At 33.4% G+C, this 17,821-nt stretch overlaps 2 long non-coding RNA genes across 2 annotated transcripts; one reads left to right on the forward strand and one right to left on the reverse strand.

Moving 5' to 3' along the window:
- Positions 1–2,030: 2,030 nt before the first annotated feature.
- Positions 2,031–8,510, reverse strand: LOC147076789 (uncharacterized). The gene is made up of 3 exons (XR_015069365.1): positions 8,210–8,510; positions 6,293–6,424; positions 2,031–3,602 (listed from the first exon to the last, which is right to left on the reverse strand). It is a non-coding gene; the product is annotated as an uncharacterized LOC147076789 (long non-coding RNA).
- A 462-nt stretch (positions 8,511–8,972) lies between these two features.
- On the forward strand, positions 8,973–16,341 carry LOC147076790 (uncharacterized). Its single transcript, XR_015069364.1, has 4 exons — positions 8,973–9,186; positions 9,498–9,641; positions 12,132–12,254; positions 13,624–16,341. It is a non-coding gene; the product is annotated as an uncharacterized LOC147076790 (long non-coding RNA).
- The last annotated feature ends 1,480 nt before the right edge of the window (positions 16,342–17,821 follow it).

Genomic DNA, 17,821 nt, shown 5'->3' on the forward strand with positions numbered 1-17,821 from the left:
TAACGTTTGCCAAATGGTGTACGCGGTAAAATTAATGTATATATTTAGTGTTTTTTGTATATTTTAATTCGTCCATTTGAATTATGGAGTTGTCGAGTATTATACACAATTAAAAATCGTACCGTACAAACACATAATTTTAAATAATACTTAATAGTATTATAGGAAAATAGCGCAGGCGACTTTTTTTTACTAGTAAAGCAAATTTGTGATGTGTGTTTATCTCACTTATCTGGTCGACTCACCTCACCGGGCCCCTCCTGAGCCGGGCCCCCAGGCTAGGACCCTGTCAGCCTCCCCCTCCCTTGTGGGGGCCATGCTACCCACTTAAGTTCCGTGGTTAATTTCTTGACTTCTTCATGTATTTATTATTGTTATAAATTGAAGAAACCGATCAATTATTGAGTTGTTATATACTTATCCTGTTTACTTTCAAGCTTGACATTGGCGGCCTAACGAATTTTTAGGTGGTGGGGTTTTGTTATTACTAACAAAATATACCTACACACTTTAATTACATATATACCTACTAATACATTATATACCAAGCCACTTATATTAATAAGGTTTTTAATAATGGGTATTGAATGTAATTTAGCTTAAAGCACAAAGTGTTCAACCAGTGTGTGCTTCCCGTGATCACATATGCGTGTGAAACATGGACCCTAAGTAAAAGAGAGATCCAGAAACTTAAAGTACCACAACCTGGTATGGAGAGGTGCATGCTGGGCATAACGCGAAAGGACAAAAAGATGAATGAGTGGATAAGGTAGCAGGGTTTGCGATGTAATAGAGTTTATTAAAAGCCTAAAATGGAGATGGGCTGGACACATAGCTCGAAGAAGAGACAATCGTTGGAAAAATCTAGTTATTCAGTGGTATCCAAGAAGTAGATAACGTCCTCAAGGTAGATCTAGAGGCCGCTGGATGAAATGATAAAGTTCTGCGGAAGTACGTGGCAACGCAATGCACAAAACCGAGAGAAGTAGAAGAAGCTTGAAGAGGCCTTCATCCAGCAATGGATAGATTCAGGCTGATGATGATTGAGGGTAATTTTATGTGTTAAATACTGTTTTCAGAACAAATATCAGTATTTTGATGCAATTAAAATGGAATAAACTCACCTCAGGGTTCTTCGAATCCATCCCTAATATGCTTAAACTAATGATAATGCATTCAAGTCCTGTGTTGAATGAGATTTGTAAGTACCGTGGCAACGGGATTGGACAGAGTAGAGTGATCACGGTAATCGAGAGACTGACCCTTACTAGTTTTCTTAATGAGTCACCGCGTTATTGTGCGTATTTAATTTATTATATTTGATTAATTTATTTAAGTATATAAAAATAATAAATATATCAATAAACGACCAACGAGTTGAGATGTATGAAATAAATTAAGTATTTATATTAATCATATTGTACATAATTAATATAATTTTCAATAAAAATACAAAAATATCATACCTACGTGTATTTTTGACATGATAAGTATGTAGGGATGGTCCCTGTGAACACTTAAAGTAGGTAGAACCACCCCTGAAACTTGGATACACGCATAATTGGATCGAGTCCACAAAAGATATTTTATTGAATTTCTCTACCATAGTACATGCGGATTCTTTCCTCATGATAATAAAATGAATATGAACAATAAAATGTAAAAACGACTAGTTGTCTTGTGGGTATACTATCAATGCAATCCTTGTCACCCGAAGAGTGGTTGCTCCTCTAAAGCATTTCTTTTTATGCGATTAACTTATTTGATGGCACCATAAAGGTTGAGTTATTTTTATTAACAAGGAATATCATGTTTGTGGACGTGTTGAATAGGTTAAATTTATAATTGTTTTTATAATTTTACTTTAATATCTATATAAGCACACACTTTATTGTTATATTGGTTATTATGTGTAATTAGGTCATTTTTATAATTTGTATTTTATTATGTATTATGGCGTATTGCCCAATCGCTGTAATGCCATAATAACAATCTTTTATTTGAATATTGAATAAATAAGAAACACAATTGCTTGCCAACTCAAAATCAAACAAACAAACATGTTTTATTGTATAATATAGATATGTTAAGTAATAAATACATAATATGACTGGTGATATAATTTTATTAGTTTACACAAAAGAAACAACTCAACCATGTAGGATAAGAAAATTTATGAAGCGGAAAGCAATTGAAGCCATAATAAAATCGAATTAATTTTAGTTTCGAAAGCGATGTATAACAAACTCAAATAAAATTTTTGACACGATAAAGAGGTATGGTCTATCTATAATAATGAAATTGTATGATGACATGAGTAATCACATCGAAAGCGTAGTGACGGTTTTTCACCAGAATGAGTCACTTTGTGTAATTTCATATTACGAGAAGTAATAAAAGAGTAAATAACATCAGTCACAATTAAAAAGTTTTTCTCTAGAATGAGTCATTTTGTGATTTTTCATCCTAATAGATGCAATACACGAGTAATTACATTGACCACATTTGAATGGCTTTTCACTAGAATGAGTCATTTTGTGTTTTTTCATATCACTAGATGTTATAGACGAGTAATTACATTGGTCACAATTGTATCGTTTTTCACCAGAATGATTCATTTTGTGTAATTTCATGTTACCAGATGTTATACAAGAGTAATTACACTGGTCACATTTCAATGGCTTTTCACCAGAATGAGTCATTTTGTGTAATTTCATCGCGCTAAATGTTGTACAAGAGTAATTACACTGGTCACAATTAAATGGCCTTTCACTAGAATGATTCACTTTGTGTAATTTCATCGCACTAGATGTTATACAAGAGTAATTACATTGGTCACAGTTAAATGGTTTTTCACCAGAATGAGTCATTTTATGTATTTTCATATTACGAGATTGTATACAAGAGTAATCACATTGATTACAAATATATGGCTTTTCACCAGAATGAGTCATTTTATGTAATTTCATCGCATATGATGTTTTAGAAGAGTAATTACACTGGTTACATTTAAATAGTTTTTCACCAGAATGAGCCATTTTGTGTAATTTCATGGTACTTGGTTGTTTAGATGAGTATTCACATTCGTCACATTTAAATGGCCTTTCACCAGAGTGATTCATTTTGTGTAGTTTCAAAGAAGCATATTGAATGCTGAAGTAGTCACACTGATTACAATTAAACTGTTTTTTACCATTAGTTTTTTCTTTTTTGTTTAGATTCTTGATATCAGATTTAATGCTTAAGCAATCAGCCTTCTTTTCGGTTAATAATTTTTCATGACCCGCTTTGTGAAACTTCAATAGAGATAACGATGCAAAAAAATCAAAACAAAAACTGCAAACAAAATTTTTGTTGTTAAACAGTTTTTTCTCCAACTTTATAACAGCTACAAATAATTTAGGATCTGCGAAATTAGACTGTATTTGCTTATATTTAGCATTGCGACTGACTATATTAGTAAAGGTTCCATATACCCCAAATTCTTTTTTAAAGTCTTCATCGTCAATCTGTATTTCATCGTATGATTCTTGTACTCCAAATATCTTCTCTGACAATCCAAGACAATCGGAATTGGGGATGGCAGTGGTTGCAGGAATCAACTAAAAGAACGCGAAGTATTGCATTAATATTAAAACAAAATAATTACAAGATAAAAAGAACTTTTTATATACGTTTTTAAATTTTCTGTTGAATCATATAAATTTGACTTGACTAGCTTAAACGATGAAAAAAAATTGTATTTGATAGAAATAATACTGAAATGTCATTTTGACACTCATATTGATTTCCATAGTAACGCACGTATATATTAATAATTTAGTTGCTAGGACCCCAGACCCTTAGCAACCAATAATAGTGGATTGGATTACGGATTTCTTCCAAAATAACTTTACATACAAAACAGAATTAACTGAAAATGAATTCAATTCTACTTAAAGATAACTAAAAGTATTTTAAAAAAATGTATTGGCATCGTGTTTTGATATATTCTAAAAGTTTTAAATGTCTAGCTAGTCGGGAAGTTAGTTAAAAATCGCTTGCAAGATTTGTACAGGATAAACAACCACCGGACAAATAAGAATACGACCTAATAAAAACGTTGTAAAATGACATAGTACCTATATGAGAGAATATTATTTAAAAAATAAAACACTGAAGATATGTAAGACTCTTGACATGTAGGGGGAATAAAATTTAGAGAAAGAAACTTTACTGTAAGTCGATAAATTTTCAGTACTTGAATTCACTTGGAAGTTAAATAAATTATTTTAGACGATTCTTCATTGATCGGAATCCGACTACTTGTATTGATTTTGTGAGGATACATAAAAGACACCAGTCACCCATCTATGTTTACTAGAGAATCTTAATCTAAGCATAAATATTCGCTGACGACCTTTATATTTTTTAGTGGCGAAGGCTCTATAGTAGGCGATTATTTAAAGCCTACCTTCTAAGAAAAATAGATCAAGTTAATAATTTAATTTATAATAAATAAATACACTGAAAACTCCAAGCCAATTGAGAGTCATCTATCATCAGAATTTAGAAGTTTTATTTTATTTAGTGAGGTTTATAACCAATAACCATGACTAGCGCCGCCTGGATTCAACTATATTATGAATTAATTCGATCCTTTTTCGAGATCTGTTTTGTATGACTTCAGTATCGTGGCGCCGATCACTATCTGGCTTTTTATTCCGAAATCATAGGTTGTTTAGTTAGCGCTTACATCCGCTGGAGCACATTTATTCAAAATAAAAATTAATAAGAAGATAATTTCTATGGTATTCAATCACATATAAATATTGATTGTTGGTAAAAATATAAAATAATTTATGTCACGATTTTTATTTATCGGTTATTTATACCTAAGTCTGTGTTTTAAATATAGAAGTATTTTAAAATGTCTAGTTTTACGGGTTAAATTATAAATTGTTTGGAACATATTATACACAACAACGGATATTTTTAAAGATGATAGGTAATATATTTTACGTTTATAAATGTTTAGGAAAATACATAATTCAAACTAATTGCTTATTTATAAATTAATTTAGCTTTTGAAATTTCATCGATTTAGCGTACCTATTCATCAGTAGTAATATTGGGTGATCTTCTTATTTCCCTTAAATAGATCTGACAAGCGTGGTTACTCCACAATCTACATCTTTCCAAAAGTCGCCCTTCGCCACTGATATTTTTAGCAGCAGCTGGTACTCCTTTCTGAGTGCAAATTACACTAGCCATATTGTTTAAAATTCATAGAATATTATTGTGAATAAAGCTAGTTTATTTACTGTCATGCATTCTAAATAAGGGCAATCGGACTGAGGATTCACATGTTTGCTTCGGACTTCGTGTCAGAACATACTCGTCGTTCTTGAAAATTAGTGACTGATTTCTTGGTAGAAAAATTCACTGGGAAATGAGCTATCTTTTAAAATAATTTAAAAAAATCCCTATTTGTAGAGGCATACCCTGTTATCGGTTTAGGTATTTCACCGGGACTCCATTTCTTTCAATTATTTTACTTAATTAGACACTTAATGAATGTCAATAATAAAATACCAATATACTCATAAATAAACGGCAGTTCTTTTTACAAACCTAGTATCCTAAAACAAGGAACCGAAAGAGTGTAAAATCCATCATCATCATTTAACATACCAACCCTTTTGTTCGTTACGTTTAATTTATATAAAACATATTCTTACAAAATACAATTTGTATCCAATGATATAATAATAACGGTGACTAATAGATATAATCGCATTCAAACACGATGTATAATACACCAGTAGCGAAGGGCGGAGGTAGGCTGTTACGATTCGCCATAAATAGTGCACATTAAACATTGTTAATCATATGTAAGTATTTGTTTTATAGAGTATTTACAAATGGTATTGGTTAGTTTTTAAAAATAAATTTAGCCCTGCCTAAACCAAACTATACTAGATAAAAAATATTGTTTTAACTTTCAAATATTCAAAGTTATGTATGATTTAATTGCATAATTTTAGATATTTTATAGATAGACGAGTATTTTTTTACTATTATATATTATGGCTTGGTTTCGCAGTTTAATTGAATTTAAAAAACTAACCAACACTGTTTGTAAATTATAGTCTGATTTTAATGAAAACAAATATGCATACCTAACTGACAAAGTTTAGTGTGCACTATTTATAGCAGATCTAAACAGCCACCCTTCGCCTCTGTATTACACAATATGTGTGTAGGTACATATTTAAAATAGTAATAAAATATTGTACACGTAGGTAAACACCTGATTTATTTGCTCGCATTTTGTAGATGAGCAGCCAGGTTGCGGATCACTGTCTTTGACAAATTCTTCTTTGAAATTAACTCGGAGCGAAATAATCTCACTCTTTATACCAGCGAGGCTTGTTACAGGACTCTGAAAAACAGGACAGAAAGTATTGTATAGTACGTGTTTACACTTATATTAGTTTCGGAAGTGAGATGGAATAAGGAACAGGCAGGGTTGGTTCACTCCAAGGAATAACTCAGAATTTGGTGCGTGAATGAAATGAACCCTGGTTTTATTATCTCCTTCCAAATAAATATTAATTTAATGATTACAGATAAGTTTACAAATAACAATTTAGAGGGGTGAAATCACCGGAATGCGTTCTGATGAATTGCGATGTTTGATCGGGCGAGGTGTGACGATAACCTTACGGTTCAACCTTTGATAACTGAAAGACTATGTTGCTTTCTTCTACTGAGTGTTTTGTATTGATTCGATACAATAGAAAATGCTTTAGAATAGAAAAACTTGAATATTTTTGATAATCATGCTTATGAGGTTTATTGTGCAATGCATGATTCGTCTCATAAATTAAAAACAATTGATTTTAATTTGAAGAATTATGATGCAGTTTTAATAATTGAGAAAGATTGATTTTCATACAAACAACTTTTGTACATATCATGGTAAACTTACATAGCATTATTTATTAATTTGCGATATTATTGAATAATTTAATTATTATGTTATTTTTCTAAATTGGCTTTCTGTTGAAATTTGATTGACTCACATAAATCGCTTGTTTTGGAATTTTAACAATATTATGTTGCAATATACATTGTAGTTATAAATTAATGGTTTCTTGCCAAGTCATGCTGGATGGTAGGGTATTCACCCAGCGCCATCTTTAAATAAATTATTGAATTAATTCTTGAGTCGGCAATAGTAGAGCACAAACACGTTTCTGCCTGTCACTTATTACGACGGGTCAATACTGTTTACCTATTAATAATAAACGTTCAACAGCGCGCTGCCTGATTTCCAGGTTATTATTCTATATCACTTTCAGTAAAACGTTCAGGAGAGCAATTTGAAAGTTCATATTGAAATAATGGCACAACCTATATGTATTAAAAACTGTGTACTGCATATAAAAGAATAATTTATTTTCGAGATTATTGACAAATGCGTTGATATTTTTCATATTCTACCTAATGGGTTAAACAGAGTTCTGGAAATAGAACAAAATGGCATTAAAAAGTAATTTTTTAAAATATGAAATAGAATAACCTGGAAATCAGGCAGCGAGCTGTCTTGAAATGAATGAAAGAAGTTAACCGGCGGCAACCGAGACGCAGAACCTATAGGTAGGTAGATTACTGTCAAATAATCGTTATGAAGTGTCAATACAATGATGTATAATTTATTAATAATTACATATTGTTTCAGATAGTAAAGTTCAATATGTCACCCAACTGTTTTATTTGCATTAGTAAGAAACCAGTTCAACGTAGAAAAGGACAATCTTACAATGATTAATCCGTCAATGATATTGAGCTACTTTACAAGCAGTTTGTTGGCGAATTTAAAACCGGACGATTCAGCTACTGCGATTGTGATGATAACACACAAAAATATCCATTCGCTGAGAAGCCAACAAGCTAGCGACTATTTTGACAGAACGTAGTTCATTTTTTTACCGGGAGGTCGCTACTACGCTCTACTGCGCAGACGCAGTAGGCCCACACGCCAGCGTGTAGCGTGTAAAGTTGACCGGCTTTCAACTTTTCTCGGTAGATTGTTTACAATCTGCTTGTTAGCTTGTTCGATGATGACACTGGACGACTTTACAGGCAGATTGTAAATTCGCCAACAAGCAGGTCGTAAAGTAGCTCAATGTCAATGACGCTTAATAAGTTTGGAAAACCTAACCTCAATAGTGCTGTTGGCATCGTAAGCATTCTCCTGCTTTATACAAATTTTTGTAACCGGATTGTTTGGATGCATTGTTGTAACATCAAACCATTGCCGTGCTTCTGAGTCAGATTCAAAATCATCTAGTTCGTATTTCACATCCATTTTACGAAGTTTAGTCAGCGCAAAATGTCACAAAGTAGATTGACATGTGTGACAATAGACAATTCACGTAACTCTTGGTCATAGACAAAACGTCTGCATTGCCACTGCGACAACATACAAGAATATTATGTCAGTGACAGATTCTGAAAAATACAATATAGGTAGCTATATTACGAAGTTTAATTAACGCAAAAATATCTCAGGCAGTTGCTTGTAACAATAATAATTATGGTATGTCGGTGAATCGACTGACAGTCGTGATTAAATAGGTACAATAATATGATTCAGCAATGACAACCGCTCTATATAATTTATAGTATTTGAACCGCTTACATAATTGATAAAAGACCAAAATACTATAAATTTGAAAATCCGGAAAAAAAGTTAACAATAGGTAGATAAAAAAAACCGCTAAAGTAGCTCGGCATAATATATCTAAAATAATAAAAAAAAATAGTTCGTTTATTACTTTATTTGGATTTTGTTTAAAAAAAGCGGCCATTAGCGTACCTAGGTACTTTAGATCTGAATTCTGTCTAAAAATGGTCTCTTATTGACTTTACGTCCATTTCGAAAATATAGCAACAATGCAATTATTAAACATACTGGCAATACTGCCGAGTCCGTCTGTCAATTGGCGTCATAGACCCGACATTTTTGTTATCTCACTGTTAAAAATGGACGTAAAAACGGAACCGGTCGATTACGACGAGGAAGAACCTAACATAGATTGTCATAATAACCCAGAGAACAGTGTCCATGACAAAATGCCGACGGACATGCCAAACTTAAAGGAAGAATACAATTATTTCGCTCATCGACAAAATGAAGTAAGGCTATGTTTATTTGACAACTGGGCAATAATGTTGTGCATTTATTTGGATACCTAGTGTCTTGTTTCTTGAAATTGTAAATGTTCTCTGTAAAGTTTCATTTGTAATCGGCAAATTCACAACATAAACAAACATTCTTACATATTCTATAAAAGCTTACATTCTTAATCCATGTTAGCCCATCTGTGAATATGTAAACATTGTCAAAATGTAAACATTGAACGGTCGGCATTCGGTTCTGCTGGAGTATTAAATTTCAAATAAATTTAAATAATGTACATCTTATACATTATTTTCGTTATTTACAGGTGAAAATAGAACCTTCGGTTGACGTAAAGCCAGAGCCCAGTGACATCCTATATGAACTAAACACTTCACCAATAATTGACAATGGCCCATGTTTTGAAGATAGTCACCTGGTTCAACCTACACACATCGGTTTCAACAGTATGGTTAGTTATCATTTCGTGTATTTTTTTTTAATACCTACCATCTATATTACGTTTAACAGAAAGTCATATTATTAGATTTCCGTTTTTTATGTAATTTCACCGTTATTCAATGGTTAGGATTTGCTTAATATCGAACAGGTACCTACTATCGCGATTGGGTACCTAGTTCGTTCGATCCCAAAGAATTGTCAATTTTGACAGTAGGTATTATTCAAACGCAATATCTGAGATTCCACTATGTAATTGCGATAATAGATAATGGACAGGAAACATTGCTTGAAAAAGAGACAATAATAATTGACTGACATATCTAGAAAATGCATAGACTGCATACAGTTTTTATGCTCACGTGTCGAAAAACTAAAAAATTACATATAATATTATGTTCATCATTCTGCGTGCCAAAGGCTAGTAAAGCTTCGTAAAAGCATCGGAAATGTATATTATATTGTTAAACCGCCTCGTCTCGATAAATTCATTAACACTGACAATTTAGAAGTTATGTACCTACACATACACATTTTGTGATTTTAGGTTATTGGGTTATTTATGGTCGGTAATTTAGACTATAGATACATCCAGACGTCACCCATTGCATTACTAAATGAAACTGCGTGCCGTGTGTTTGGTTTGTGGACGAGTAAACGCATTCGTACACAAATGTTTGAGACCATAGACCATTTCGCTAGTGCTCGCCCAAAGTGCTCGCACTAGACGCTCAGAATTAAAATATAATTTTCTATTTTTTTTACGTTATATAGTATTTTTAAGCGGTCAAAATGCAACCATTTGGTAAAGATATTCATAATTTACGTTATTTTAAAGAAACACTAGGTCACTGATATTAAAAAAATATAATAATATACAAATAAATTGTCACGAACATGTATCAACTTACCTATGAAACGTAATACCATCTTCTTGCTTATCAGTGCGGCTACCACATTTTAATACAACACACAGAACCATCTTTTCTACTTAATTAACTAAAGATATTTACAACTGACTTTGTGTTTAACACAAAAAATATCAATTTTAGCAACACGCGCTTGCAGGTTATCGACGCATATTTAAGCAACAAACTAAGATTTGGCGGCGACACCACAGAAAATCATCTCGCACTTCTGTTAACCTGTTATCTTACTCTAGCGCGTGTCGCAAAGATTATAAGGGTGCCGAATACTTTCTCACTCGCACTTCTACATCGTTTTTGTTCAGGCCTTGGTCGGTACTATTTAAATGAAACTTGCAGGAACAATATAATACAGTTTAATACTTACTGAATGTGTGATATTTCTGCCAACAACTAATGTTGTGCAAACGAACATCATACTATTTTGGCACATACCTTAGATACCCTTGACGGGTATGCCTTTTTCTCTGTCGCTGAAATCGCCTGTCAAATGTGCCTAAACATATTTACCTACAGATAATCTGACAGCGAATTCAGCATCACATGACTCCTCGGAGCTGACAAAAAGAATGATATACCATTTATATTATTCAAAAAATAATTTACAAGATTTGAGAATGTAACATACTTATCTTCAAAACACCTAAGTTATAGTATCGCGCCCATGGCCCCCACAAGGGGGGGGGGGGGCTGACGGAAATTTGCTTTAAAGTAAAAAAAGTCGCCTGCGGTGCTCTTTTCCTTCAATAATATTATTATTTAAAGTTATATGGTTGTACGATACAATTTTTAATTGTGTATCAATACTCGACATCTCCATAATTCACATGAATGTATTAAAATATACAATAAATCACTATACATACACATTAATTTTACCGCATACACCATTTATAAAACGCTACTGTAGAGCGTCACACTACCTTTATCATTAGCGATAGGTAAGGGGGGGGCAAAGATCCTAGCCTGGGGGCCCGCTTCACGATGTGGGGCCCCGCTTCACGATGTGGGGCCCATGATCGCGCCAATATGCTTTGTGCAGGGGAACATCACACACCTTACACTTATACTGAGTCTAGAATCACTTCTTCATTTTGGCACATTCCTTAAATACCCTTGACGGTTATGCCTCCTTGTGTATAGCTTGAATCGTCCGTCAAATATACCTAGATATCATCATCATCAGCCGGGTCAATCCACTGCTAGACGAAGGCCTCCCCAAGCTTCTTCCAACTCTCTCGGTCCTGTGTCGTTCGCTGCCACGTATTTCCGCCGAACTTTACCAGTTCGTCAATCCAGGGGCTTTTAGGGCGAACCTGTCGCCGTTTTGTGCCCCTTGGGTACCTCTGGATGACGGCATTTGTCCAGCGGCCGTTCTTTCGGTGAGCAATGTGCCCCGCCCATCTCCATTTCAGCTGTTTGGCAATGTCTATTACATCGCGTACTCCTGTCTGCTTCCTAACCCATTCGTTAGAGAAACGGATACCTAGATATATCTCCAGATAATATGATAGCGAATTCAGCATCACGTGATGCCTCGTAGCCGACAATTAAGCCGATTATCGATGTTTTTTCAGAATATTAAGTCTGAGACCGGTATTAAAGAAAATGGCTTCAAATGCGAAGTCGACGAAGAGACTTTAAACAATGGAGAATCGCGAGCTGGTTGTTCTTATGAGGATTGCAGTCCTCTAAATAAGGTGAGTAAATTTATGCATAAATGCGTACCGGTTCTATATTGTGGCCACCGCCATCTTTAGATTAATAAAACCTGAGCATAACATTTTGCACAAGCAACGAGTGGTCCACTGCCATACTATTTATTGATAACGTACTTGCAAGCAGAGTTTGGTATTCTATAATGACTGAAGAGTATGAATAAGCTATTAGTTATTGTCGTTTAGAATCGACTGTCACATTGACAAACGTCCTAGTGTATTATGATATTATTATACACAGAGGAAGTTTACTAACTTTGATCGTCAGTTCAAATTATTAATAACACAAGGTCTCCAAGATACGTTAAAATAATCTGAAAGATCTCTGAAACTAAGAATACTCCGACAAGTGAACACGACAGACGCGTCAGTATGAGCACTCTATAGACAATGACAGGTCATCCATAGACAACGGGAGGGGCGAAAAGTAAGACCAGTCGTGTAATTTATCGGCTTCCTTATTCAGTGGGCAATGATATGGCAAATATACACCGATTTTCTGCAGGTAGTTTAAAATAAGGAATAAATTCAAGAATTTTTTAGTTTAAATACAGACAAAATAAATTATTTATTAACATAGAAATATATAAATAACCACTGGAAAAAAGAAAAAATTAACCCGCACCTATGCCCTCTACCTATAATTGCGACGAGGTTAACTGGTGTATTTTTTCAAAATGAATTCTTTCTAAAGGTGAAACATCATTTCTTTGAGGTGTTTTTAAAATGTATTTGTTTAATATAATAATGTCTTGTTAATTAGTCGTCAAATAAAAAGGGTATTTTTTTTGAAGTTATACTTCTTTATGCGCGTTTGGAAAATTAGATCAGAGTGTATTTTGACGTGTGACATGTAACACATACATTATTTTTTCACACAAAAAAACACACTCGATTGGATTCAAACTAACGATTGTTCGGTTATCAACCGAACGCACAACCATTACGCCACAGAATGATACTGCAATCGTGACGATTATACAGTATAATATTATAGTTTAGAATTGTTCCGTTGCTAGGCAGCGAATTTATTATTGTCGGCCATTTGCAATTCCTTACGTAAACAAACTATTAAACGTCATAGTGGCAGTTGTTACTTAAAAAATAAAAACAACGATAAACACTTATATAATTTAGTAGTTAAAGTGTATTTAAGTATTGTAATTAAGAGCTAGTCGAAGAATCTAGTTTATCACAAGTTTTGTTACACACACCGATTTTTTTTTATTTCTTTGAAGAGCAATTTTGACATAATAGTTTACTATAATTAAAAGCTAAACAATCCATTCGATTTTAAATTCAAATTCCTTCGGTCGATAGTATTAATATTTGATTATTTGTTTATTTTCAGGCTTTTGGTGCTAGTACTGTAACAGTCCACTTTCCGAATCTTGGATCATCGTGGATAAAGGCTGAGGTACAAGCACCTCGCGATGACCTACATATTGACGAACGAAACGTCAAAAGAGAACCCAAAGAATACAATGAAAGATTAACAAAAAATCTAGCCATCTGTCGCAATGAAAAATTAACAAACTCTGGATTGTTAGAGGCTGTTATAAAATTAGAAAAAACTTCCATTTATAAAGAAAATTTTGTTTGTTCTATATGCTTTGATGTTTTTGCATCATCTGACATGCAGAAACTTCACAAAGCATTGCATATAACAGCAATGACTCCATCGCTTGTAAAGCCGTTTAAATGTGATGAAAATAATTCCTCACACATTCGCACTAATCCATTACTTAAATCAGACAAATTGAGTCATTCTGGTGATATGCATTTTAAATGTGATGTTTGCAAATACTCGTGCGCAGAGTCTGATCAAATGGAGTTACATAAAATGTCTCATTCAGGTGAAAAGCCATTTAAATGTGGCAGATGTGACTTCTCATGTATACCATTCAGTCAGTTTAAACTACACACAATGACTCATTCTGGTGAGAGGACATTCAATTGTGGTGAATGCAATTACTCGTGCAAGAAAATTTATAAGATGAAATTACACAGAAAGACACATTTTGCTGAAAAACCATTCAAATGTGCGGAATGCAATTACTCATGTTCAATGTCTGGTAGCTTAAAAATACACAAAATGACTCATTCTGGGGAAAAGCCAATCAAATGTGATGAATGTAATTACTCTTGCAGACAAAACTATAACATGAAGTTACACAAAAAAAGTCATTCTGAAGAAAAGCCATTTAAATGTGAACATTGTAATTTTTCATATACAACATCTGGAAACTTAAAATCACATATAATGAGTCATACTGGTGAAAAGCCATTCAAATGTACAGAATGTAATTACTCATGTACAACGTCTGGTGCCTTAAAAGTACACAAAAGGAGACATTCTGGTGAAACGCCATTTAAATGCTCAGTATGTAATTACTCGTGCACGACCCCTGGTAGCTTAAAATTACATATGATGAATCATTCTGATGAAAAGCCTTTTAAATGTGCGGAATGTGATTATTCGTCTACAACGTATAGTTCCTTAAAAATACATAAAATGACTCATTCTGGTGAAAAGCCATTCAAATGCGCGGAGTGTAATTACTCATGCACAACCTCTAGTAAATTGAAAAAACACAAAATGCGTCATTCTAGTGAAAAGCCGTTTAAATGTGACGAATGTAAATACTCGTGTAAATCGTCTGCTTGCTTAAAATCACACAAAATGCGTCATACTGGTGAAAAAGCGCGTAAGTAAATGTACGTTGTAATTTCTCATACAAGTCGTACAATAACATAAAACTTCACAACATGAGACATTCTGATGAAAGGAGGCCATTCATTTGTGTTGAATGTAAATAATACTCATTCACAATATAACATACGAGAAACAAAATGACTCATTCTGGTTTTAAACAATTTAAATGTAAGGAAGGAAATTGAGTGGCCTAGAGGTATAAATCACATTTTGCAATTTTGTCATTTTTGAGTTAAAATAACCGAGTAATTCTAAAGGTTTTTATATAATATTATATATGAAAGTCTTTAGAATTACTTGGTTAATTTAACTCTTATATTATATAAAGAAAAATAGTTGGTTATCAAAAGTCACTTTAAACTATGTGAAAATCATTGACAAAGTTGACTGTTGATTTAAATTACTCGTATACAAGGTTTAGTGCATTAAATAAACAGGGAAATGAATCTTTCTGGTGAACGGCAATTCATTTTTTTTTATTGTTATTTTTAAGAAGTTCACAATATAGCTATGAAAATGAAAAGAATGATTAGGTATATCAAGTATATTGGAAAACAAGCCAATAAATTATCTTATAGCAAAAAAAAATCAAGAAATAACTACAATGAACTGATAACATGGAAACACAACAATATTCATTCAGATTAAATGGCATTTAAATGTGAGGCAAGTAATTTCTCATGTAGCTATGCGATTTAATCACAATAACGACTCATTTAGGTGAAAGGCCATTCAAGTGTGAGGAAATCACAGAAAACGGCTCATTTTAGTGAAAAAGGATCGTCATGAATATAAATCTTTACATGGTTCTTATTGACCTTGATTATTGAAAATCTTTTTCTGAGAAAATATATTATAACCAAGAGAAAAAAATCTTTTTTTGAGAAAAATAAGCCACCCCGGCGGGCAATCGAACCCTGCATCTCCCGGGTTTACGCCCCATCCGTGCATTACCACTATGCTACGCAGTGACATACTAATTGCGACAAATTTTAACTATTGGTCAATTTTAAAACCTACTCATCAGCGCTCTTCCAAATCAAGCTACTTTGGCAATCGATTTTTGTTTCTTAAATCAAAGTAGGTAACTATTACTTCGATTACTAACCGACGTCGTGGATTTCTCCAATACTTTTTAAGATGTAACTTACTTGCACTTGCTAATAATTTATAATTAACTATTTCTTTTATTCAACGAATAATTCACAAGATTTAAGAATTTATCATTCTAATTATTGAAAATACATCATTTTGAAAAACACTTTCTAAGAGAATATATTATAACCAATAGAAAAAATCTTGATTATGTTTACTATTTTGTAGGAAAATAAATATGTGTACAATTTGTTTCACAATATGTTACTTATTTCTCCTGCCTTCACCCTTCTTACGTTTTATGGTTATGGATTTTTAATGAATAAATCCAGTTATTATAAAGATTTGTCTGCTGAGTATCACCTCCTTTAAGTCCAGTTCGGATTAGTCGAGTGGCGATTAATTTAGTAACTAAACGTGTATGAATAGACAAATTTAGTCGAGTAATTTAGAAAAATTGTTTAGTCGAGACAATCCATTTTGTTCTATTTTTTCGGTCGAGTAGCGACACCCACCACCTCGCTAAATATGAGATAAGTCTGAACAAGCTATCTTTAGTTAAGTTCATTAGTTTTCGTAGAATAATTTCTTCTTCCAATTCTTTTAATATAGCCATTATAAATGGAGTAATTACTTAAGTTATTTATTTTTTGAACATACCTTAGTTGAGCCCATGGCGTTAGTCCCCTTTTGCATATTTTAAGTTTACACATTGCCGACTCAATCTGAAGATGGCGGTGGTTTACACCATAAATTGAAGAATTGAGCATCACTCTGTCTTGTACAAAAGCAGTGTTAAGCCTCAATTACATTGAGCTTATTTACGAGCTGTTTATTGGCGAATTTACAATCTGCCTGTAAAGTCGCCAAGTGTTATCATCGAATAAGCTAATAAGCTGGTTGTAAACACCCTACCGAGAAAAGTTGAAAGCCGGTCAACTTTACACGCTACACGCCGGAGAGGGCCTACTGCGTTTGCGCAGTAGAGCGTAGTAGCAACCTCCCGGTAAAAAAACGAACTACGTTCTGTCAAAATAGTCGCTGGCTTGTGGCTTCACAGCGAATGGAAAGTTTTGTGTGTAATCATCAAATCGCAGTAGCTGAATCGCCCGCTTTCAAATTCGCCAATAAACAGCTCGTAAAGAAGCTCAATGTAATTGAGGCTTTAGTGTTGTTCAATTATTTCTCCATATATCGCAGTAAGTAATAGGTAGTCTAAAAGTGGTCAATCAAACAGCTACCTACAGCATTTTTGGAGTAGTGGTGTATGTCACTCAATGCCACTATTGTTGAGTTCAACAACTTTGTTGTGTATGTTTCTTTAAACTTAGTAATAATTATTCTTCTTAGATAGGTACATACCAATGATTTAGAATAAGACTTTGGTGACAATGATATTGATTACGAGCTATAGGTATAGAAGTTTAACCCCAAAAAGTACAGCGAGCTGCACGCTATTTTATTTGACTCATAGAATGCATCACCTCTTCCTACTTTGACCACGTCTGTCGCATATTATAAGCGTAACTAGTACTGCTATAATTTGGGAGTCCATGACTTGGCGTCAAATTAGGTATGGATGCATGTTTCCGTTCTAACAGTCACCTTAACTCTTTAGTGCCAGACCCAATTGCTCACGTTAGTGTCACCCGTGTCCATATGGACACGCAATTATTGTAGTACAGTTTACTTTGCCTAATTGTTATTTTAAAATAATAATTTGGTTTATAAACGTTAG

Source organism: Rhyacophila brunnea, unplaced genomic scaffold (genome assembly GCF_057557595.1).
Source record: "Rhyacophila brunnea isolate RB1 unplaced genomic scaffold, BYU_Rbru_1.0 scaffold_13, whole genome shotgun sequence".
NCBI classification, from domain to species: domain Eukaryota; kingdom Metazoa; phylum Arthropoda; class Insecta; order Trichoptera; family Rhyacophilidae; genus Rhyacophila; species Rhyacophila brunnea.